This window comes from Mustela erminea, chromosome 5 (assembly GCF_009829155.1).
Source record: "Mustela erminea isolate mMusErm1 chromosome 5, mMusErm1.Pri, whole genome shotgun sequence".
In the NCBI taxonomy this organism is placed as follows: Eukaryota; Metazoa; Chordata; class Mammalia; order Carnivora; family Mustelidae; genus Mustela; species Mustela erminea.
In genome coordinates this window covers 109005705-109030398 of record NC_045618.1, presented here as the reverse complement: position 1 = coordinate 109030398, position 24694 = coordinate 109005705, and the positions used below count along the sequence as shown (strand labels likewise).

The following is a 24694-nucleotide window of genomic DNA, read 5'->3' as shown; positions in this document are numbered from 1 at the left end:
AACAGATGTACTTTCTGGATTTCCATAGTAGGGGGCATGGCTAGGAATAACGGAAGGCACAAAACTAAAGGAGGCATTCATTTTCGGCCTGTCTCATTTTCAGATGATTGACAATTTTTATAAAGAGTAACTTTTAATTTTGAAGTACTTCAAATTCAGTAAAATATTTCATGCATGAACTGAAATTTGCACATAAAACAAAACTATTACACCATGCAGTTTACATTCCATTTCACTGTCTTGAGTTTTATTTTATTTTATTTTATATTTTTGTTCCATTGTCTTGGTTAAGCATAGATGAAAACTCCCTGTGGTTAAAGAGGCTTGAAATAAAGCATGTGCTATTTCTTCATCTAGACAATGGCTGTGTTATCATTGCTCATTCTGAAGCTGCTTAAATGCAGGAATGTGTAGTATCCCAGGGGTTGGAGAGACATGAAATGCACCGAAGGGAGCTTGGATAATTGCAAGCTGTCACAAACTTACATTCCAAAGGAACACCTGTGGTAGAATCCACCTGCGTCCAGGGCAACAACAAATAAGCAAATGTTTAGAACGTGTCGGCAAAAGTATGTTATGATACTGCTTAAGTGGTCAGCATGGGTGATAAGAAGCAGCAGTTTTATTATTGTTTTTAAATTCTCTACAGCGGTGTATCCTCTTACTGCCTGGACGCCCCTCCCACCACCCCAGCATCATCCACCTCTGAGCGGGGCATGCACAGGATGCTGGTGATAAACATTGACTCCCAGGAGGAACATGGGTCCAGCAGCAGGAAGGAGACCTGGTTTGTAGCAGCTTCCTCTCTTACCTTTCCAAAGACAGAGCTAAAACAAGATGGCTTCTGAGGATTGTCTTAGTTCTGGCCCTTTCTTGCGCCAAAGCCCAGCCGTTCATGAACCAGCTGGCAGATTGTGAGCCCTGGGCTGTGTGGCCCAGTTAGCGGCCCCCAGCTCAGGACTGGCCAGCTGCCTCAGAAGTGCCTCCGGCCATGCCAGCCACAGGGGTAGGCGAATCGTCTGTTTGGTTCACATCCATCGCTACTGTGAGAAAGACAAGAAAAAAAATACACAGTCTGTCCAGGATGTGTCCTCATCTTTGAAAGATGGGACGCTACTGATTAACATCAGATTCCTTTCCTAAAAGCAAATCTTCCGCTAATTAGGCACATTAGCTTTGTGCCAGGCTGGGTGTAAAATAACTTCCATTTCACTCATTTCGGAAGACAAGGCTGATGAGAGCACGAGGATATGCCCCACACAACCAGCCCTATTGTTCAGTTCCTGAGGAAGGTATTCCCAGGGCAAGATGGTGGGATTTTCACAGCCAGACTCACCTCCAAGAGATCATTCTTATAGTGTTCTTGTGTGTTAGAAAATACAAGAAATTATTAATTAGAAAATATAAGAAATGCCTAACTCTACCCTTAACCCCTGGACAAACAGACAAAATGAATTTCCAGACTTGGCAATAACTGCTTCATCCCTGAAAGGTTGCTTTGCACTAAGCGTTTCTGACACTAATGTTCATGCTTAAGCAAACACATTACTTAGAGAGAAGAATGGCTCTGTCAGCCTGCCCAGGCTGTTCAGCACCATGGGAGCTGCAGCTGCACTAGGTCTCATTCAGATGGGCACATGGAGATGGTCCCGCAGACACACACGGGGAGCCTCGGATTTGCACCCTCTTGCTTACACACCACATACAATCAGCATGAAACAGCAGGCTTCAAACAGTTCCTAAGGAGCAAAAGAAAGCTTCACTGGTTATTAACAAGCCCGACATGTTTGCTCATATTCACAAGCCTGAAATACTTGCAATATTATCTCTGGCTTCTCTGCCATGCTTTTCTCTTCTCCTTGGTTCTTTTTTTTCCTTACGTGAAAATATTCCCATTTGTGAAAAGAGTCCTGTTGGAGAAGCAAATGATTTGTAAAGAGAGCTATATCTGGGACCATTTATTAATCTTTTCCACTGGAGCTATTTCGTTGGAGTGTCTGTGTTCACATTAGCATTTCTGTCTGGGGCTATGAATTATGCTGTCAAAGGAGTTTCAGACTGGGTTTGTTACCTGGATACCCACAAATATGCTTGGTCTGTTTGTATAAATCTAAAAAACCTTCCTTGTCCTTAGGAAACCAGGCCACTCTGCATATTAGGAAGGGGACAGTGAATCCCAGCTCCCGTTGGTGCTCCCAGGACGTTAGGGGACCAGTGCCTGGATAAACAGCTGTAGAAGGGAGCTCAGAATCCATTCTTGACTGGGGTGGTTGTATTCCATTCACAAGGAGGTAGACTTCCCGGTAGCTGGAGAGGCAGGGTGGAGCATGCAGTTAGACATCCTAAAGGCGAGCTCAAGACCAAGTCATGTCTGTCTAGACCCAGAGCAGAAACTAGTAGAGAGCTTCTTCACACGGTGTGCACACCGTCACCAGACAGTCCAGCTGAAGCATTAACCAGAAACAGGGATCAATGGAGGCCAGGGCAAAGCAGGCACTGGAGGGATGACAGAGTTCTGTGGCTAAAATCCCAGACCATATACACGTGGCAAGAGCCCACCAGGAAATTTGCTGAGAGATGGGTCAACCTGTTCTCCTCGCATCAGGTTAGACTCAGGCATTTGCCTCGGACAATGTGTATCATTCTCACTCCTTTCATAGCCCGCTTACCCCAGCCCCCAGCCCAACCTCAGGAAGCCAACTGTGAGTGAGGGTGATCAGGGCAAGCTCAGATGTCTGGAGGCCCTATGCCCACAGCAGCCTTGTGAAGGAAATGCTCCGGGCCTTCCTGTCCACGGATGCCCTTGGCTATTGTCGATTTCCATCACCCAAACTGCTCTGAGCCCAGCCCACCAGGATTGGGTCTCATGAAAGACACAGGAAACAAGGCTGCCCAGGAAAGGACCAGCTGCCTGAGTGTCGTTTCTTTGCTGTTGGTGCTAGGCAGATTTTCCAGGGCCATTGCCCCTCCTGGCTCATTTCCTAGCACTCTCATGGTAGCTTGGTGTGACCTACTTCATGGCGCCTCTAGCACGGCCCAGGGTCTGCTTATGGGAGAATCATCTGAGGTGTATATGTAAAATGCAAGTCCAGAAGCTCTGGATGTGAGACCCCAGATGTGTTTCTCAGCAGGTACTTCAAGGATTCTCACACACATTAAAATCTGAGGGTCCCTGGAGTTCTTTGGCCACTGGCTCTCTGTCTTTCTATTTTATTTTATTTGATCCTCAGGAGAATGGACTAGAGTCAATCAGTCATCTGTTCATGTACCACAGTCCTCATCCATCTGCCCTCTTTAACTGAGGTACAGGTGATATATGAAAACCTGCCCCTGTTTAAAGTTTACAATTTGACCACCTTTGACATATCTACACACCTGTGAAACTATCTCCACAATCAAGATAATTGTGTCATATCCCCATTTCTTTCTCCACCATAGGGACTAACTTGAACTTCTGTGGTTCCTTCCAATCTATCTCCACTGTTCCATATATTCTTAAAAATACATTTATGGCACCATTTTGTATGAGTGTTCTCATGTCACAAATATGGTTCTGTACTGGGGAATTCATTCTGCTGATAACCTATTTGATTTGTCATCAAGCTTTGGTTACCCAACCAAGTGGCTCTACAGAAATCTCTTTTACTACTTCTGGCTAGCCTAGTGGGCCATATTGTTTCTATTTTTGCTTAACTAAACTATGACTTTATCAATAAACATCAGGTTTCCTCCAGGTTCTTGTTCACACACACCCCCTCACGCCATTTATGTTTCCTTATGATCTGCATATGAGAGTTGCACTGGGCATGTACTCAGGGCTGAGACGATGTCCTTCACTTCTCTCAGGACTGGGTGCTCTGACCAACTCATTAGCTCATTAGCTGTTCATCTTTGCTATCTTTGATCTTATCTAACCTCCCATGATGTGAACTTTCACTGATGTTTTAGTTTGCATTTCTGATTGCTACTGATGTTGAGTAACTCTTCATATACTTGCTGGCCATCCAGAAGTTTCCCCTCCCAGGAACTGTTTATTCATATATTTTGCCATTTCCATTTTTTTCTGTTTTTTTCCCCATCCATTTCTTAGTGTTTTGCAGAATTTCCTACATATATATATATATTTTTTTCTTTTTGGTTTGGGATGTTAATGACATCTTCTTCCACCCTACTGTCTACCTGTTGATTTTGTGGTATTTTTGTTGGAATAAATCCTTAATTTTGCTGTATAGACAAATCTATCAATTTTTCTTCCACTTATGGTTTGTATGTTTGGGGCTTTCTTGAAGTTGTGGGTCTCTGTTGAAAGTTACAGAGATAGTAACCCAAATTCTCTCCTATTAATATACAATTTTACACTTAACATTTGGGCTTTTAATACATTTGGGGTTTCTTTTTAGATCATCTGAGGTGGGACTGAAGGTAGTTAATTTTCCCAACATTCTCTACTAATTGATCTATTGGTCGCTTGGTGAACTGTACAATGCTTCCTCTTACTATATACCAAGTTCCCAACTACAGCTATGTCTATTTCTGAATTCTCTGTTCTGGTGCTTTGGTCACCTTGCCTTCCCCCCTCCTTTTTTTTTATTGTGGCATTGTGATATGCCTTAATATCTAGTAAGGCAAATTCCTTTTTTTGCTTATTTAAAAAAAATTAGCTATGTGTGCATGATGTTTTTTCTTCCGTATACATTTAAAACTCGGTTTCTCAGAATTTTGAAAGTTGGACAGTGGGACATTTAACTGCAATTACATTGGATCTGTAGTTTAATTTGCAAAGTGATATTCTTAAAACATTGTCTTATATAATTGATGTATCACTCCATTTGTTCAGGTCTTTGTTTATGTCTATTACTGGAATTCAAACTTTCTCCAAAAAGAAAAAAAGAGTCTGGGACATTTTTTGTTAGATTATTTTCTAGATAATTAAGACACTTAAATTTTCCATTCCCAATTCCTCTGGATTTTCCTGTTGCTGACTATCTGCTTGGACTTTTCCTCCACCCTGGTCTTGTCTTCCCCATTGGTTTTTATAACCTCTTGGTTTCTCTTTGCTTTCCTGGCTTCATTCCTCTGCCTCTTTAATTCTGCCTCCTCTTCCCTTTCCCTTGACCTCTACCTACCTGGTCATCAGGTGTGACCATTTAGATATTCTTTGATCAGGTGGCTTTAGAGGTGTTACTTAAAGCCATATCTGACTTGTAGCCTGGGATGTTAATGACAATTATGTCTGAGAGTTGACTATAACTTGTATGGGGGCAGAAACAGAAATACTCATTTGCCTACCATGTTCTGTCTTTTTCTGTCAAATAAATTAAAAAAAAAAAAAGAAGTTTGGAGGTAGTTCCAAGGTTGGTACTGAAGTTCAGTGAGGTCCTTTCGGCATTTCTTCAGGCCTTTCACCCATAGTTGCAAGATAGCTGCTGTTGTTGTAAACAGGACATATGCACTGTATCACATTTAAGGAGTGAGGGATTGGGGGCAGAGGTGGCTAAAGAGAGCTCTCTTCGTATTTTTCTTTCTTTCCATCAAGGACAAACATCTTTCCAAGAAGCTTTCTGGATATCTCTTACCAGCTCATTAGCCAGAACAACATAACATACCTATTTCTATCCATTGATGGAACAAGGGAATGGAATTGTATGATTGCTTTAGACCAATTCATGATTTAGTCCTTGGACTGGTCATTTTGCCAACTAAACAAAATTCACATTCTATTTTTTTTTTAAAGATTTTATTTATCAGACAGAAAGAGAGAAAACAAGCAGGGGGAGCAGCAGGCAGGGGGAAAAGCAGGCTGCCTGCTAAACAAGGAGCCTGATGCAGGACTTAATCCCAGGACCTTGGGATCATGACCTGAGCTGAAGGCAGGTGCTTAACCGACTGAGCCACCCAGGTGTCCCCAGAATCCAAATTCTGATAGCAAAGAACATGTGGAGAATAGCTATTGGGTAGAAAACTAACAAACATTCCTTGTGTGAATGGGAAAAGCTTTGAGACAAGATCATCTATATTCTTCAATCTTAGGGTATTTCATTGCAACCGAGTTAGTATGAGTATATCAAAACAACCTTATGGGGAAAGTGCTATCATTGACTCCTTTCCAGAGACAAGGAAATTGAGACGCAAATAAGGTAACTAAATGATCCAAGGTCATGTAGTTAACAAATGACTTTTGAACTTGAGCTCGATGTGACTTCAAAAACTCTATGCTTTTAACCACTTACAAGATACTACTTAATAAGATGGTCGGTACAATAAGAGGTATAGATAAACTTTTAGGATCATGTTGGGGAGGAAACAATGGCTTCTAAAAGTGGAGGACTGAAGAAAGTTTCGTGGAAGAGGTAGCAACTGATTGCATCTTTTCATCCATGTTGTCCGTTGTTCTTGTTAACAAACAATGGTGGGAAATTGTCAGTCCTTGTCAGCCGACTTCAAAGCCTGGATCCCCTGTCTGTTTCTACTGTCTTTTTCCCCTTGGTGTTTCAGTCATGTGATCCTGTCCTTTGGTGTACCTAGTGATTTTTAGTTCAATGCTGGACATTATGTACACTAAGAGATGTCAGATGACACGTTCTTCTAGAGAGGGTTTACCATCCCCCCCCTGCTGTAACTGACAGAATAGTGTCTGATCAGGTTCTGGTGATTTGCTGAGTCACGGTTGAGTTATAGCTCTGGTAAATCTCAGTCTTCTACTGGTTCATCTCTGACCTGGGCCTTCAACAAAAAACCTATTGTATTCTACAAGGCCCCTCCCATAGGCTACTAAACTCTAATCTTAGTCTTCCAGACTGCCGAAAAACTTCCGCTCTGCTTTTCAGAGGCAGCGTTTCCACTTGCATTTTAAAACCCCTGCTCTGAACAGCCCCAGTATTTGGCAAAAGTTCTCAAGAGGAAAATAGGCTGTGTGCTTGAGCCGCTCCCAAGCCCTTTGCCGAAACTCGACCAGTTTCTCTCCCTCCTTAGCAGCCCTCTGCCGGGTTTTGCACTGCCTCTCGCCCCAGGATTCCCAGCCTACTGCAAATGCTCTGAGAACTTGGAAGTCCTTCCCCTTCCAATGCCTTCACTCCTGCAGTTTTCCTTGCCTCAGCAGCTCTCAGCTCCCTTCAAAGGATAATTTCTGTGTTTTATTTGGCTTTTCTAATTATTCTGTTGGGAAGCCTGGTCTGCTGACAGCAATTCCCTCCAACCAGAAAGAGGAAGCCGTTGAGGTGGAAGGGGTGGGTGGATTTGAGTATGAGAAGTTATCTGCTCTAAAAAGCAGCTATGATCTCCCTGTCGCAAAATCTATTGATTTTTTTTCCCGTCATCTCAACCTCATCAATCTTTCTTTGGCTCCTCCTCGGATATCGTCCATTCTCCATTGTCAATCCTTCCTTCCTTCTCCCAGCTTCTCCTCTAGGTCCTCCTTCACAATTTCTTTTCTCAGCATCCATCGCTCTTCTTTCTCTACACATTTTTCTTTGTAAATCAACAATCTCTGGGCTTCAGCTGCCACCTCGGTGCGGACAACCCCTGCTTCTCTGCTAAGAGCCCTGCCGTCTCTGAAACGCCAGTCTTACCTTCATAACTCACCCATGCCCACCTAGTGTAAGGTGGAAGAGAGGAAATTTGGAGTTTCTTCTTAAAGGCGAGGAAGAGGTACGAATACTCTTAAAATTAGGGCTAATATCTATCCGGGAAAGCAGAAATGCTGGTGGCAGGAATGTGAGAGAGGTTTAGAGGAGGAGCTGGCTTGTACAAAATAACGTTAAAAAAATACCTAATTTTTTTTTAGAGCAGTTTCAGATTCATAGCAAAATTGAGGAGAAGGTACAGAGATTTCCCAAATACCTTCTGCTCCCACTCATGCATAGTTATTATCAAAATATTGCCCTGCCAGAATGCTACATTTCTGGTAATTGATGAACCTACACTGACACATCAGAAACACCCAAAGTCCATGGTTTTACATTGGAACTCATTCTTGGCACACATTCTGTGGGTTTGGACAAACATGTAAATGGCACATATCCATCATTATTATATTATACAGAGTATTTTCACTACCTCCCAAATCCTCTGTCCTTTTCCTTTTCCTTTTCCTGTGTATCCTTCCCCACCACTATTCCTTGGCAGCCACTGTCTTCATGGTTTTGCCTTTCCAGAATGTCACACGGTTAGACTCCTTTAATATGCTGCCTTTTCAGATTGGCTTATTTCCCTCTGTAAGATGCATTTAAGATTCCTCCTCATCTTTTCATGGCTTGATAGCTCATTTCTTTTTAGGGCTGAATAATAACATTCCACTGTCTGGATATACCAGAGTTTATACATTTATCTACTGAAAGACATCTTGGTGGCTTCTAGGCTTTGGCAATTACGAGTAAAGCTGCTGGAAATATCTGTTGTACAGACTTTTATGTGGACGTAAGTTTTCAGCTGCTTTGGGAAAATATCAATGAGAACAATCGCTGGATGATATGACAAGAGTATTTTTAGTTTTGTAAGAAATCACCAAACTGACTTCCAAAGTGGCTGTACAATTTTGCATTCCACCAGCAATGTCTGAGACTTCCTACTGCTCCACACCCTTGTCAGCATTTGGTGCTATCAGTGTTCCGGATTTTAGCCATTTTAATAGGTGTGTCATGGTATCTTTACACACCTATTGTTGTTTGGGGTTTTTTGGTTTGTTTGTTTAACTTGCATTTCCCTGATAAAATATGATGAGGAGCATCTTTTCATGTACTTATTTGCTCTCTGAATATCTTCTTTGATGAAGTATCTATTAAAGTACTTGGCCCATTTGAAAAGTAGATTGTTTTCTTAGTATTGAGTTTAAAACTTAATTTTTAAAAAATTTATTTATTTTTTAATTTATTTTCAGTGTTCCAGAATTCATTGTTTATGAACCACACCCAGTGCACCATGCAATACATGCCCTCCACAATACCCACCACCAGGCTCACTCAACCTCCTACCCCATTCCCCTCCAAAACCCTCAGTTTGTTTCTCAGAATCCACAGATTAAAAAAAAAAAAAAAAGATTTTATTTATTTATTTGAGAGAGAGCACAAGTCGGGTGAGGAGCAGAGGGAGAGAGAGAATTAGGCAGATTCCCTGCTAAGCACAGAGCCTGATGCAGGGCTCCATGCAAGGACCCTGAGATCATGACCTGAGCCCAGGTCAGACGCTTAACTGACTGAGCCATCCAGGTGTCCCTAAAACTTCCACTTTTAAAAAGTTCTTTGTATATTTTGGATAACATTTATCAGATATGTCTTTTGCAAATAGTTTCTCCTGTCTGTGGTCTATCTTTCATTCTCTTGGTATTATCTTTCATAAAACAGAAGTTTTTCATTTTAGTGAACTACAGTTTATCGATTATTTCTTTCGTGGATTGTGCCTTTGGTGTTGTATCTAAACAGTCACTGTTATATTCAAGATCATTTAGTTTGTACAGTTAGGTCTATAATGTCTTTGAGTTCATTTTTGTGAGGAGTGTTAAGCTCTGTGTCTGGATTCATTTTTGCATATGAATGTCCAGTTGTCCCAGCACCAGCTATTGAAAGGACTATTTTTGATCTATTATTTTGACACTTTGCTCCTTTGACAAGGATGATTGGTCAGATTTATGTAGGTCTATTTCTGGGCTCTCTGTTCTGTTTCAGTGACTTATTTGTGTATTCTTTCACCAATGCCACACAGTTTTAACCACTGTAGCATTATAGTAATTCTTGAAGTTGGATAGTGTCAGTCTTTCAATTTTGTTTTTTTTTCCCCTCAGTATTGTGCTGGATATTCTGGGTCTTTTTTCTTTCCACATAAACTTAAGAATCAGTTTGCCAATATCCACAAAATAACTTTCTGGGATTTTGATTCGCATTGTATTAAATCTAAATCAATTGGGAAGACCTAACACCTTGATGATATTGAGGCTTCCTATCCAAGAATGGGGTATAGTTCTCCATTTAATTAGTTCTGTGATTTTGTAAATTAGAGTTTTATAGTTTTCTTCATGTAAGTCTTGTACATATTTTGTTAGATTTATATTAAGAATTTAATTAGGGGGGTTGTCAATGGAAAGAAACATCATCATTTTTTTAAAATTTTAAATCCACTTTTTTTTTTTACTGGTAAATAGGAAATTGACTTTTGCACATTAACCTTTTGTCCTGCAAGCTTGTTATAATCATGAGTTTCAGAAATTTTCTTGTCAGTTTTTTCAGATTTTCTACATAGATGATAATGTCATCTGTGAACAAAGACAGTTTAATTTCTTCCTTCCCAATCTATATACTTTTTTTTTTAAAGATTTTATTTATTATTTTGACAGACAGATCAGAAGCAGGCAGAGAGAGAGGGAGGAAGCAGGCTCCCTGCTGAGCAGAGAGCCCGATGCGGGGCTCGATCCCAGGACCCTGAGATCATGACCCGAGCCGAAGACAGAGGCTTAACCCACTTTCCTTTTCTTGTCTTATGCATTAGATAGGACAACACTGGTATGGTGTTGAAAAGGAGTAATGAGAGAATACATTCTTGCCTTTTTCTTGATCTATAGTTGGAAAATTTTTAGTCTCTAATCATTAAGTATGGTGTTAGTTGTAGGACTTTCATAGATATTTTTGATCAAGTTAAGAAGTTTCTCTCTAGGGACGCCGGGGTGGCTCAGTTCGTTGGACGACTGCCTTCAGCTCAGGTCATGATCCCGGAGATCCCCAGATTGAGTCCCGCATCAGGCTCCCAGCTCCACGGGGAGTCTGCTTCTCCCTCTGACCTTCTCCTCACTCATGCTCTCTCTCATTGTCTCTTTCTCAAATAAATAAATAAAATCTTAAAAACAAAAAGAAGTTTCTCTATATTCCTAGGGTTTCTTTTAATTATGACAGAACATAACATTTTAAAAGAGAGAAGTAAAGGGAAAAAATGATGAAAATATGTTTTTTCAGGGGTTGTAAGAGACTGGTATGAAATCATAAAAATTTTGAAGGCATTGTTACAAGGGGGAAGTTTCTATTATAAATTATACGAATATATTGAAAACATAAATATTAAAATATAGTACTTCAAAGCAATGGAGAAAAGAAAGATTATTTATTTATTTATTTATTTACCATATAATATATTATTTGCCCCAGGGGTACAGGTCTTTGAATCATCAGTCTTACACAATTCACAGCACTCACCATAGAACATACCCTCCAATGTCCATCACACAGCCACCCTATCCCTTCCCACCACCAACCTTCAACTTGTTTCCTGAGATTAAGAGTCTCTTATGATTTGTCTCCCTCCCTGGTCCCATCTTGTTTCATTTTTTTCCTCCCTACCCTCCATGAATGTGCCACCCTGCCTCTCAAATTCCTCATATCAGAGAGATCATATGATAATTGTCTTTCTCTGACTGACTTATTTTACTTAGCATAATACCCTCTATTCCATCTATACCGTTGCAAATGGCAAGATTTCAGTTTTTTGATGGCTGCCTAGAATTCCATTGTATGTATATACCACATCTTTATCCATTCATCTGTTGATGGACATCTAGGTTCTTTCCATAGTTTGACTATTGTAGACATTGCTGCTACAAACCTTCAGGTACACGTGGCCCTTCAGATCACTACATCTGTATCTTTCAGGTAAATACCCAGTAGTGTGATTGTTGGATCGTAGTGTAGCTTTATTTTCAACTTTTTGAGGAAACTCAATACTTCTTCAGAGTGTCTACACCAGTTTGCATTCCCACCAACAGTGTAGGAGGGTTCCCCTTTCTCCACATCCTCGCCAACTTCTGTCATTTCCTGCCTTGTTAATTTTAGCCATTGAGAAAAGAAAGATTATTTAATATGTAGTTTCAAATAACTAGTCAACCATCTGTAAAAAAATAAAATGTATAGAAACCTAAAACTTCAGACTAGGATAAATTTCAGATAGAGTGAACATTTAAAACTAAAATAAACCATAAACATGTAAAAATAAGCCACAGGATTTTTTTTTTTTTTTAAATCTTAGACTGGGAAAGTATGACAGAAAACAGAAGCCATAAAATAAAAGGACTATTAAAATGTCAACAATAAAGTTAAAAGACAAACAACAACTGGGGAAATATGTGCAACTAAAACCACAGATAGACTATTGTTCTACTGTATAAAAATCTCTTACAAATCAATAAATAAAGATCAATAACATATTAGAAAAAACCCTAAGGCTGTTAATAGTTTCTAGGACAGAAATACAAATTGCCTTTTGTTAAAAAAAAAAAAGATTTTATTTGTTTATTTGATAGAAAGAGCACAAACAGGGGAAGTGATAGGCAGAGGGAGAGGAAGAAGCAGGCTCCCCACTGAGCAGGGCAACCTGAGCAGGGAGCCTGATGTGGGGCTCAATCCAAGGACTCTGGGATCACTACCTGAGCTGAAGGCATGCGTTTAACCAGTTGAGCCACCCAGGCACCCCTAAAAACTGCCTTTAAATATATGAAAATATTCTCAATCTCACTCATAATAAGAAAAACACAAATTAAATCTATGGTGAGATATCATTATTTACCTATCGCATGAACAGATGTTAAAGATTGGTACCATACTACATTAGCAAAGGTATGAAGAAATGTGCACTTTCTACACTACCAGGAAGACTTTAAGTTGGTACAATCTCTATGAGGGGAAATTTAACAATTTCTGTCAAAATTAAAATGCTCATCTCCTTATATCCCACATTTCCCTTTCTGGGACATTATTCCTGGTATAAATTTGTGGACGTGTCAAATAATATATTGGTTGCAGCATTGTGTGTAATGGCAAAATTCAGACAATAAATGCCAATGGTAAGCTGGTTAAATAAAAATTATTTGTTCATACAATAGAGTATATGAAATGCCGCTGTGACAAAGAATGAAGTAGCTCTTTATGTACGAATACAGAATATCCTCAAGATACGAAGTAAAAATGACAAGGTGCAGAATATGTGTGTCCTATGCTACCCTTCATGCAACAATTTCTACCAAAGAATATATGTGTGTACTTGTATGTTTGACTATGTAAAACAACCCTGGAATGGTCCATAAGAAACTAGAACTTGTTTTTCCCCAGGACAGGAAATGGTTAGCCATGGGTGGAAGGAAGTAGAAATCTCCCTGTCTATTCCTTGGTTTCTTTTGAATGTTAGACCATATGACTATATTCCTATTGAAAAATAAAGTGAACTAAAAAATATCTTTAGGAAACTACACGTATGTTTAAAACTTCAGTGACCTTAGATAGAAGGTTGTTTGCTAGAGAATGGATTTCCACAAGGTGGGAGGGGTGAGAGAGAGCCTGCACAGCTTTTGCAGACTGTAGTTTGAAAAATCTTCTCAATAGAGAAAAGAAAACACAAACTTAGAGTAGCTCTCCTCAGACGATCAGTTTCCTCCCCTGCCTTGGCTATAAAAAGCTCTTCTCCTTGGCCAGGTTCTCAGAGCCACACTTTGGCCAGCCTCTTAGCAGCCTGCTCTTGCTGGCACCTGACCTGAATGACCTGTACAGAGCCAACCAGGGCAAGAGTGTCTCTTCAGAGACATGTCTGAAATTTCTCTTCGAAAGGCCAGTACTTGCTATGCTGCTTCTATGGAACGTGCGTGTGTACTCACGTGCTCACTACTTAGCACGTCTTAACATCAAGAGATGTTTTCTTGCTATGGGAAGTTTTCTTTTCTTTTCTTTTTAAAGATTTTATGTATTTATTTGACAGAGAGCGAGATCACAAGTAGACAGAGAGGCAGGCAGAGAGAGGAGGAAGCAGGTTCCCCGCTGAGCAAAGAGCCCGATGCGGGGCTGGATTTCAGGACCCTGAGATCATGACCTGAGCCGAAGGCAGAGGCTTAACCCACTGAGCCACCCAGGCACCCCACATGGGGGATTTTCTAAAGACCGGGTCAGTTAACATCAAGGGCCAATCCACATTTAACAAGTGCTCTGAAAACTTCTTATTTTCTTCCAAGTTGTTAAATTCTGAAGATCTAGGATAAGATGAACCTTTTATTAGTAGGTGTTTTTTGCTGTTCTTGATAGACCCTCACTGTAACCATCTTCAACCAGCGTGGTTTTAGGGGAATATGCCTGGGCTCTAGTCTCAGCTCTCCATGAACTAGATTCAGTTCATATCTTGGTTCTAATCTCAGCTCTGCCCTGCTAGCTGTGTTAACCATAAATAAGTCAGCTAATATTTCCAGCATTCACCTTTAGGGGCTTTGAGTAGAAGGTCTTCAGGTCTTTCCACATCTGAAACTCTATGACCTAGGGGGGAATTCTCTCCTTTACCCCACTTCCAAAGGAAGTAAATAGACTTAGGCAAGTAACAGAAGAGCTCAAGTATCTAAGAATTTAGGATATGATAAAGAAAGTATTTCAAATCAGTAAGAAGAATATGAATTATTCCATCCAAATGTTACCGACAACTCACTAACAAGTTAGAAAAATAATTTGGGTCCCTACCTCAAAGAATGCATCAAGTAAATTCCAGATGGCTTAAAAATATAAATGTAAAAACAAGGGAAGATAGAAAAAACACCGATAAAAATGATAGTATTCTCGGATGAGAAATACCATTCTAAACATGATTCAAAGGTAAAAAACCAAAGGAAATTATTGACACATTGATCACTTAATGCAAAACAAAACTTCTATATGTCTAAATTGCACAGTCAAAGTTATGAAAAACTAAGAAAAGAATTCACAACCTATATGTCAACACAGGGTTGATATTTTTGAATTATGACAAACTCTTAGAAACCAATGGAAAAAAAACAGAAACCCATTAGAAAAAATACAGTTGAAACATGGCCAGGCAAGTTATACAAAGAGGAGAAGTGCAAATACCAATAAACATGAAAAATATTTTACCTTACTCATAATAAATGAAATGCCAATTAAAATAAAAATGAAAATGCCTTTTACCCTATAAAACTGGAGCATTTTAAAAGGAGTGTAATAACTAGTGTTGATGAAGGCTTGAGAGAGTAGGTACATTTACACACTTTAAAGGGAATGTAAATTGGTTCAAACTTTCTGGAGGGCAATTTGGCAAATTGATGTAGCATTTTAAAATGTGCATACTGACATTTAAATGTTCACATTTAAGAACTTATCCTAAGGAAATAACAGGATAAATTCACAAAAATGCCTGTACAAGAACATCCTTTTTTTTTTTTTTTTAAGATTTGTTTGTTTATTTTAGAGAGAGAGAGTGTCTGTGAGCAGGGAACGGGGCAGAGGGAGAGGGAAATCGGGCTCCCCGCTGAGCCGGGAACCCCACCAGGAGATTAGGACCTGAGTTGAAACCAAGAGTAGGGCGCTCAACCGACTGAGCCACCCATGTGTCCTTACAAGAACATTCTTTAGTGTGTCATTTACAATAACGAAAAATTGGTGGATGGAACTATTTGTCAATAGAAGAGAAAGCTGTGCAATATTTTAAAAATATAGACAGAAATGTCCTCAACATATTAAGTTAAGCTGAAGATTATATAATGAAATATATAGTATGATCATATATACATATATTTTTTGCATGTTTGTACTAAAATTAAAATCCAGAACACGAAATGTTAATGACTATCTCTGAATGTTTTGGATAATAGGTCATCTTTACTGTCTTATGTATGCTTACCTCTGTATTCTGATTCTTCAGAAATAACAAGTCTATTTATTTATTCTTATCCTAAGGAGAAGCAATAAAGTTGTGACACTCTTTCCAAAACTCAAGTATGCTCCTTAGAGATGAAAAGAAAACCATCAGAGATGAGTGATGCCTGTATTTCCATGACATGGCTTTTGTTACCATAGCAAAGGGCACAGAGCTGCGATGTCCAAGACTAAACAACTGGGTGTCTGTCAACTGTCTCAGCAAGATTTGCTTCCTCTATTGCAGACGGAAAGCTGAATTTTCCAGTGCACTTCCCACAAAGTTGTCACTTCACCAGGTGGGCTCCAGCAATAATATTTTGAACAAGATTTGTCATGGAAATGGTCTTTGGTTTCCATTTTCCAGACAGAACAGACGTCTAAGGCACAGCAGCATATAGTTCCTTCTGTCTGTCTGTCCCACCCTCTCTCTCTCTGCCCCACACCCATTCTCATTCCCTCCACTTCTTCCTCGACCTTTCTTTCTCTCTTCTTCCTTCCTTTTCTCTTTTCTTCCTCTCCTGGCCTCCCTGCCTTGTTCTTTTCCAGCCGTTGCCTCCCCAGACATTAGCAGAGAGCTTCCCAGACACCACACCCTGGGCTAGATGCTGAACTCAACTTTGGAAGCCTCATGGTGGCAAGGGAGCCTGTGCTCCAGGTTCCTGCAGTGGTTGGCAATACCAAAGATAAATGGCAATCGCAGGATTTTGTGATTTACTTTACTTACTGATGAAAAACTGGGATGCATATCGTGGTTCTATTTTTTTTTTTAAGATTTTATTTATTTATTTGTCAGAGAGAGAGAGCATAAGCAGAGGGAACAGAAGGCAGAGGGAGAAGCAGGCTCCCCGCTGAACAAGGGAACCCCTTGCTTCCCCCCAATGTGGGACTCGATCCCAGGACCCTGGGATCGTGACCTGAGCTGAAGGCAATTGCTTAACTGACTGAGCCTCCCAGGCGTCCCACTGTGATTCAGTTTTTAAATTTAAAAAACAGTGAACAGGGTGTGCAAGACATTTCGAAACGACATCTTTACAAGCCTGTTTCAAAACATTAAGTAAATACGTAAGTCATTAAAGAGGTGAGATTAAATATCCAGTATTAAGTTATCACAAGTGAACCAATAAACATTATAACATTAAAAACAAGCAGTCATAAAATGAACAATTTAAACCTGAGAAAATTATATTTGAAATATCCTACTCCTCTAATTTGATTTTAAAAGAGAGTACAGTTTTAAAAACAAAATGCTTCAGTGGTGTCATTGTTGAATAGCCAGTGTACTTTTAGGCCAGATTTCCCAAGTGTTGGAAATAACTCTGTGATTCTAAGGACTGATTATAGATTACCTTTCAATTATTTTCCTTTGACTCAAATTATAGGTTTTCCTGCTTTATAACTGAGGATTTCTGGGACCTCTTAAGAGTTGTGTGCGTGTGTGTGTGTGTGTGTGTGTGTATACAAGTTTTTAGTATGTGTGTATAGGGTGTGTGTGGCTCTTTGTGTGAATATGTGTGCTGTTTGGGACATATGTGGGTGAGTGTATGTGTGTGTGCAAATTGTGTGTGGGTTCTGTGTCCATGCATGTGGTGTGTGTGGTACTTGCATCCAGGTGAGGTATATGGTGTGTGTGTGTATGCGGTGTGTGGGCAGCTGGGCTTGGGAGCTGGCAGAAACGAGCAAAATTCCCTCACTCTGCAATTTGACTTGGAGTCTGGATTTTTCTCTACCTAATCTTGGTGGACTGTGGTCAGAAGGTCATGTTTGGTGCCTTGTTTATTCACGTAGGCACACACTACCACAAAACCACAGGTAGTTTGTGAGGCCGGAGGACTGATAGGAAGTGTTAACCCCAAGTCACCCCTGCAGCTCCCGGGTCAGGGGAGGGCCAGACACTTGCCTTACTAGGAAGAAACCTCAAAGAGACTCCAAGCAGCCCCAAGGTGGGCCGTGTCAGGGAGCCAGGGCCGGAAGCCACCTCAGAGAGGGTCCTGTCCCATGTTTGCCAACCTGAGGATTTCACATTTTAGTGGGTAGTAAAATCAGTGTAGTAGATTGCAAAGCTTCTTTTTTGAAAGGTAGAAGAGAAAAGTGGGCCTTGCATTAGTGAGGGTTAGTACAGATTCTTGGAACTTGTGTTTCAATTCTGTATGTGTATGTGTGTACATGTGTGTGCTGGGTTATGATGCAAGATGAATTTGATATGTTTAGTCGTGGTCACTTTATGTTTTTTATTTTAGAGCAAGAAAATGGAGACACTACAGGGAAAGAGATTTGCTAAGATCACAGCTCCCTAGTGATGGGAGTTTTCCTGGGAGCCAATAGTGAGTCACTAGAAATGACCAGAATAATGACTCCTCTCTTCCTTGGGTGGAAAACAGCCCTTTTCGTCTTTTTCGAAATATGATTGTTTCTCAAAATTTTCAAACTTCCTGGAATTTCCAAATGAGAGAATTGAACAAGTTGGCTGATGCTCGAAGTTCTCTTCAACTCTGAAAATTCTAGAGTTCTAGGATTTTAAGGAGGTCAGAGAGAGAGTATGTAAGTGACTCAGTGGTGGCCTATGGGAAAACATTTTATCTAGAAACAGTGAATGTGGGTTCAAGTATCACCTCTGTGCCTATGGGACCTGTGGTAAGTCATTGGACATCCTCCCCACTATTAAAACGGTCCGTCTCATCATGATGGTAGGAGTCCAAAGTGACCTTTGTGTGAGATGCTTGGGAAAGCACAATAGTGAGGCAAGAGTTGCTGTTAGTAATCTAATATCTGCTCTGGTCTTGGCATCCTGTCTTGGAGCCAGTCTGAGGGGCCAGGTACACACACTGAAGGCCAACCTGGGCACCCTTCCCACACCTATGCAAGGGAACACAACATACCTCTTATCCTAGTAAGAATTCATCACGTACTTAAAGGATTTTTTTTTTTTTTTTTAGTTTAGGAACATATAATGATAGGGGTCTCATTAGAAATATTAAAATCAAAATGGAGTCTGGACTGGATAAAATACTATGTCCTGACTTTGTCACTGTGCCTGCCCACTCAGTGCCCCTTGGAGCCTGCCCACCTCTGTAGTCTGCATCTTGACCGTTGTCCCTCTCACCTGCACAGTCTGGATGTCCTGGCTTTCTCTTAGGCCTTCAAACATTCCATGCTTCATCCTCACCTCCAAGTGTGCTGCTCCCTCAACCTGGATAACTCTTCCCTCCTCAGTTTCCCTCTGTCTACAATTGCTCAGACTTCGGACCTCAGCTCCATGGTTGGTTTTCAGAAATCAAGTTCGGACTCCTTGGGTGAGCCCTGATAGCACCTTGAACCTTGCCTTGGAAGGATTTGGGTTGGAATTTTACATTCAGTTATGGAATAGTTTGAGGACTATTTATCTTCTTAACCTAGAAGTTCCATGAGGGAAGGGGGATTTTCTGTGTTTAACCAAGGACAGTGTCTAGTGCAGGGGTCCATGCTTAAAATGGCATGCTAAGTGAATGTCTTTGTGGGTCTGTAGACCACACTCTGAAAGCATGTGTTTCAGGCCCATGCACATGATTACATAATACGTGCCAAAGGAATAAGGCAGCTCTTGGGCAACTTAATGTTTTAAATGTGACCAAATAGGATTCTTCCAGAGAAAGTCAGCCTAAACCCCAAACCTCTTCATTTCCAGAAGAGTCTGTATTCTCAATAGGCCTATCTTGTGTTTTTTCCTGAGTAATCAATTAGATGCTACAGTTTTCCTCCGGCTGCTTTTTGACCCCTAAGTAGCTGAGGAGGGAGGCAAGAAGAGAGGCCCTTTGTTTATTGTCTCCTCTTTATTTCCCATTCACTTGGTACAGTGGAGATTTAAAATCTGTTGGTATTGGTCTGATAGGTACTATCCTATGGTCTGGTTCCATTGTGCATCTAGGAAAAAGCATTTGGGTGCCTGCCTATGAAATATTTGACAAAGCATATTTGTGTAGCATTTCACAAAGCACCACTGCCTATATTACCGGATTTAAACTCCACATGCTGTAATGAGCTGAAAGCATTTTCCAAATTTTATACCCAATGAAACTCAGAGACATTAAGTTCCCTGCCCAAATGAATGTAGCAAGTATTCTGGGGAGCAGGACTCAAACTTGGCTCTCTGTTAATCTGTAATACCCCTTTTACATTCATGTTTCATAGGATTCATAATACTTCATAATTGTTCCTTAGATTTTATGGCACTTCTTATTTTCCCAATTATGCCACATTAATTAATATGATACTTACAATAACTTCCTGAGGTAGGTGGGGCAAGGATTCATCCCATTAGTAGAATGGCTTGGGGCAGATTTCACTTCCCTGCTCTCCACAGGACTCCCTGTTATAGACAGAGCGGCTCCCCAAAGACGGACCCCCCCACCCCCCACCCTCCCCACCCACCCCGTCTTAATCTTCAAATCCTATCAGTATGTTATCTCAGATGCCAAAAGGGACTTTGCAGATGTGATTAAGTCAAGAATCTTGAGAACGGGAGATTATCTTGAATTATCTGGGTGGGCCCAATGTAAACACAAGGGTCCTTATAAAAGAGCGGCTGGAGTGTAAGAGAAGGAGATGTGATGATGGAAGCAGGGGTGAGAGAGAGAGAGATTTGAAGATACACCATCATAATCTGTGAAGGTAGAGGAGCCACAAGCAAGAAATCAAGAAATGCAGGTCTCTAGAAGAAAGATAATTCCAGAAGAAACAGATACTGCCGTCAGAAGGAACACGGCCTTGCCAATACCTTGATTTGGGGATATCTGACCTCAAGAACTGTAATAAATGCGTGTCATTTTAAGCAACTAAGTTGTGGCAGCTTGTTACAGTAGCAATAGAAAATGAATGCACTGCTGTAAACAATGACTGACTTTAGTAGGTTAAGGAGAATTTCAGACGATTTCTGGTATATTCCAGACCCCAGGCTCAGAGGGGAGAAATAGGCCTTAGGATGCAGAGGAAAGTCAGTATGTCACAAACTGCTGCTGTCTCAGGAGAGGATGTGAAGTCCTGCAGTTCTTGTCTCAAAAGTCTTCCATTGGCCTCCCACTGCCTGACCCAGCCCACATTTCTGACCTGTCTTAGCCTATCTCTCCCTCACTCACTGTGCTCCGGAGATACTCTTCCTGTTCCTAGAAGCCTCGGCAGATCCTATCTCTTCTGCCTGAAATACTTTCATGGCAAAGCTCCACATTGCACCTTCTCATCTCTTCTTTAGACAGGGTATACTTGACCATCTCTCCAAATTGTACCCCAAATCATTCTCAACTCCCTCAATTAATTTTGTCTATAACTTTCTTTATCACTACCTAAGACTATCTTCTTCATTGTCCCCTCCTATTTTCTGGGGTCCCTCACTGAAATGTCCACTCCATGAAAACTATCTGGCTCACAGCTCTATCCCAAGTGCCTCGATATATTAGCTGCTCAATAAATGTCTGTTGCCTGAATGAAGAGACCAGAGGCAGCCTTAGATCAGGAGCACCAGGCTTCCCTCAGCTTCTCTTCCAGCCCTCGAGGAGTTTCTGCTTAGAACATGAACATTACAAACCCTCAAGTTCTATTCTCTCCAGGGTTCCTGGCTGCTTTGAGTCACACACCTCAGTTCTAATAGAGAAAGAGAAAAGCAGCCCCTGAGATCTAGGACCTCGCCTGGCACTCATAGCTGGCCCTCGGCATTCTCCTGTTTAACAGAAATATTTCCATAGAACACCAACATCAGACAAGGTTGTTCTGTGACCTTGATGGAACAAAGCAAAAACAAGATTACTCCATAATCATGCCTGGACACAGACAAAAATAAGAACACTGTCCAAACCACAGAAATGACCAAAGATGCCCTTTTCCTGGCTTATATGAGGGACTGATACTTCTTTACTAAGTACAGCTTTAGCCTTGTCTCACTCCTCTTAGCCTTTTCAATGAAAATAAGATATCCAAGCATAGAATCACCCCTGCTTCTGATAATATCTAATCCAGAGCAAAGTCCCACCTCGTTGAGCCCTTGAGAAGCTCCTGAGTCAAGCCTCAACTCCTGTAAGTTCTGGGACTGAGATGTTCCCCGGCTTCCCCACGGTGTTGTGTGAGCCTTCACTGCAACCACTCCAGGACCCCAGCACTGTTCAACTTCAGGTGAACCTGGTGATCTCTGGCGGGAGGGCATGGACACTCTGGACTGGAAGTCAGGCCCAGCTGCCTTGCCATCTTGGAGGAAGAAATGCTAGTTGGGCCAGCTAGTCAGCTAGAAAAGCCTGAACTACTTCGACAGTGAATCAGTAAGACTGGCTGCCCATTGGGTGTGTATCGCCTGGCTTGCTCAAGAGCGGGGAGGTGAGGTTCCAGGCACGGCAGCTTCCTAACCCACACATGGCACGTGGGGGCCCAGTAGGTGCAGCTGCGGCCTGCCTGGCTTTCTGCAGGCACGGGGGGGCCGGCGTTGTGGGTGGGTGGGATCTGCCCCATGCTCCCTATTGCCCATCTTGTCAAGTCAGTCTCCCCAACACAGGCTCAAAAGCCAGTCACACCTCCACTCTTTCCTCTGCCCCATTCTCCTTCCCGAACCAATTCCCTTGTGGATCTTCTTAATATATTATCCATCCCCCGTCCCCACCACAGCTGAGTCGGAGCCACCATGGTGGCCACCAACACAGCCTTTGCCACAGGTATGTGCGTCTGTGCCGCTGGGCTCTAACCTCTGGGCCTCCTTCCCTCTTTGAAAGCCCTGCTGGATGATTCTCTCCCATCCTCCCCACAGTCTTGCGGCTTGAGCCCTTCGAGCTACTCACGCTGATACGCACCTGCTCTCCACGGCTACCGAGCAAGCTCACGTTACAGTAGCTGTCATCAGCTTGATGACAGATTGACTTATGGGCTTGGGATAATCTTGTGGACAGTATGTTTGTTTGATTTTGATGGGGCAGTGGGAGTGAGTTTCTGGTTGATCATTGCCCCCTGGAGATCCCAAGGCCCCAGCGCCGAAGCCACACCTGTGACCTTCCTTTTTTGGCCACTCTCTCCCCACTGCCTGAGTCCAGAATGGTGACTGCCGGCACCCGGCAAGCTTTCAGGGCTCTAGCAGAAGGTCAGGCAAGGACTGATTTCCTGTGAAGCTGAGGAATGATTCCAATTTCTCAGGAGATCCTCCATCCCACCCCTAGGCCAGCATCTGTGCTGATAGGAAGGGGGCAGAGGGACCTGGTCTCAGGGATCCGGGAAGCTTCTAGGCTCTCCTGACCTGGCCTGGTTGTTTGTTCCTAGCTCTGAGCTTCATGGCCTTCTGGTCACAAAACATTGACCCTAGAGTATTGTTTTTCTAAAACTGGACATTTGCCAGCCCAACAACCCCAGGGACCAGCTTACTTCTGTTATGGGTAAGAGTTAATCTCTGATGTCCTTCTCATCAACCATCTCTTGTAAACACCTGATGACACTTTACACAGCAAGGTCAAAGATATATCCAGACACTTTTTTTTTTTTTAAAGGGGAGCATTAAGATAAAGGATACTTTCCTGCCTTAAATAGAACTGGATTAATGCAAATACAAGAAAGGGAGAAATGTCCAAAATACGATGCTACCTGGAAAAAAGCAAAGGTTGCAAAATAGTATATATACCATGAGCTCATTTTTACAACCCTATACTTTTAATGCTTTTATGTGTAGAAAAAGAGTTGAAAGGATATTTAACAATCTGTTATAGAAGGAGAATTATGAGAGAACCTTCCATTTTTTATAAAGTCATGTCCATTATTTTTGTAATCCGTAACTAGGTTTTTGAAAAGGAGACTTGAGATAGCAACTCTTCCTCTCAGCCATTTTTTTCGCTTTATCATTAAAAGAATTTTACTTAATTCGAGGAATTTTTCTGTATATCTTTGTTTAAATTTTTATTATGTGATTTTTAATTTATTCTTTCCTTCAAGAAAAAAAATCTCAAAGCACAATATTCTCACAAGCTTCACACTGATACCAGCCTAGGGAAATGCAAGAAGCAGAGGTCATTCCAGAGCCCCTCAGAAAAATCATTTCTTGGGGAAGTGGATTAGGGGCAGTTATTCATTTATTTACTCAACAGACCTTAAGGAATCCTGCTGAGTGTCAGGCTGTGTGCTTGCTGCCAGGGCCAAACAGTTGACAAAAAGAGATTAGACTTTCAAGGAGACACTCTAGACTCTTGGATTCTGCTCAGACGGCAGGCTCATCCCCAACAGCACAGTACTATGGGCAAGCATGAGGGGTGGAGAGTCAGGCTGTCTGAATTTCCACCCCAACTCTACCATCTAATATCCTCAGGGGCATTTGCCAGTTAGGGTCTGGGTCAGATGCTAATAACAACCACCAGAAATAACACAGGCTTAAACAAGATAGAAGTTTATTTTTCTTTCATTTAAACAGATATGTCTGGAGGGAGGCAGTGTGAGGCTGGGACAGCAAGTCACCATCACCAAGGACTCAGGCTCCTTCTGTCCTTCTGCCCTGCCATCTTCAGCTTGTGGCCTCCTTTCTCAAGGTCACAGGTTGGTGTTGGAGCCTTGGCCATCAAATCCGTCCTCCAGGCAGGCAGCCGAAAGCAGGGGAAGAGGGTAAGAAAAAAAGCCCATGTAAGCCCACACCGTTTTTAAGATGCTTTTTTGGAAATGTAACCCAGTGACCACTACTTGTGTATTGCAGGGATAGCTGCCTACAAGGGAGTCTGGAAAACGTAGAAAAATGTCGATTTTTGAGCTGTCCCCATTGCCTGCTTAAGTGGACTCCGGCTTCTCTTCACAAGTAAGAAAGGGACTTCACATCCTACCTGGGTACCTAGCTGTCTCTGCCCCAGGGTCCTATCATCGCCTATTTCCCCAATACTAGAGGATTTGGTAAGATGATACTTACGAAGCCTTCAAATGTCACTTCTCCTTTGAAGTTTTCCTCAGTAAAGTTGGTCACTTATTTACTTGTGGATCCAAAAGCACATTCTTCACACCCAAATCCTAACACTGGCTGGGGTCTATTATAATTTCACATGCTGGACTTTGAGGCCAAGGGTGAGGCCTTC

At 41.6% G+C, this 24694-nt stretch overlaps 1 long non-coding RNA gene across 1 annotated transcript; it reads left to right on the top strand.

Annotated features, from left to right (window-relative positions):
- Positions 1–527: 527 nt before the first annotated feature.
- Positions 528–24231, top strand: LOC116591483. Its single transcript, XR_004286018.1, has 3 exons — positions 528–787; positions 15693–15949; positions 24049–24231. It is a non-coding gene; the product is annotated as an uncharacterized LOC116591483 (long non-coding RNA).
- Positions 24232–24694: the final 463 nt, after the last annotated feature.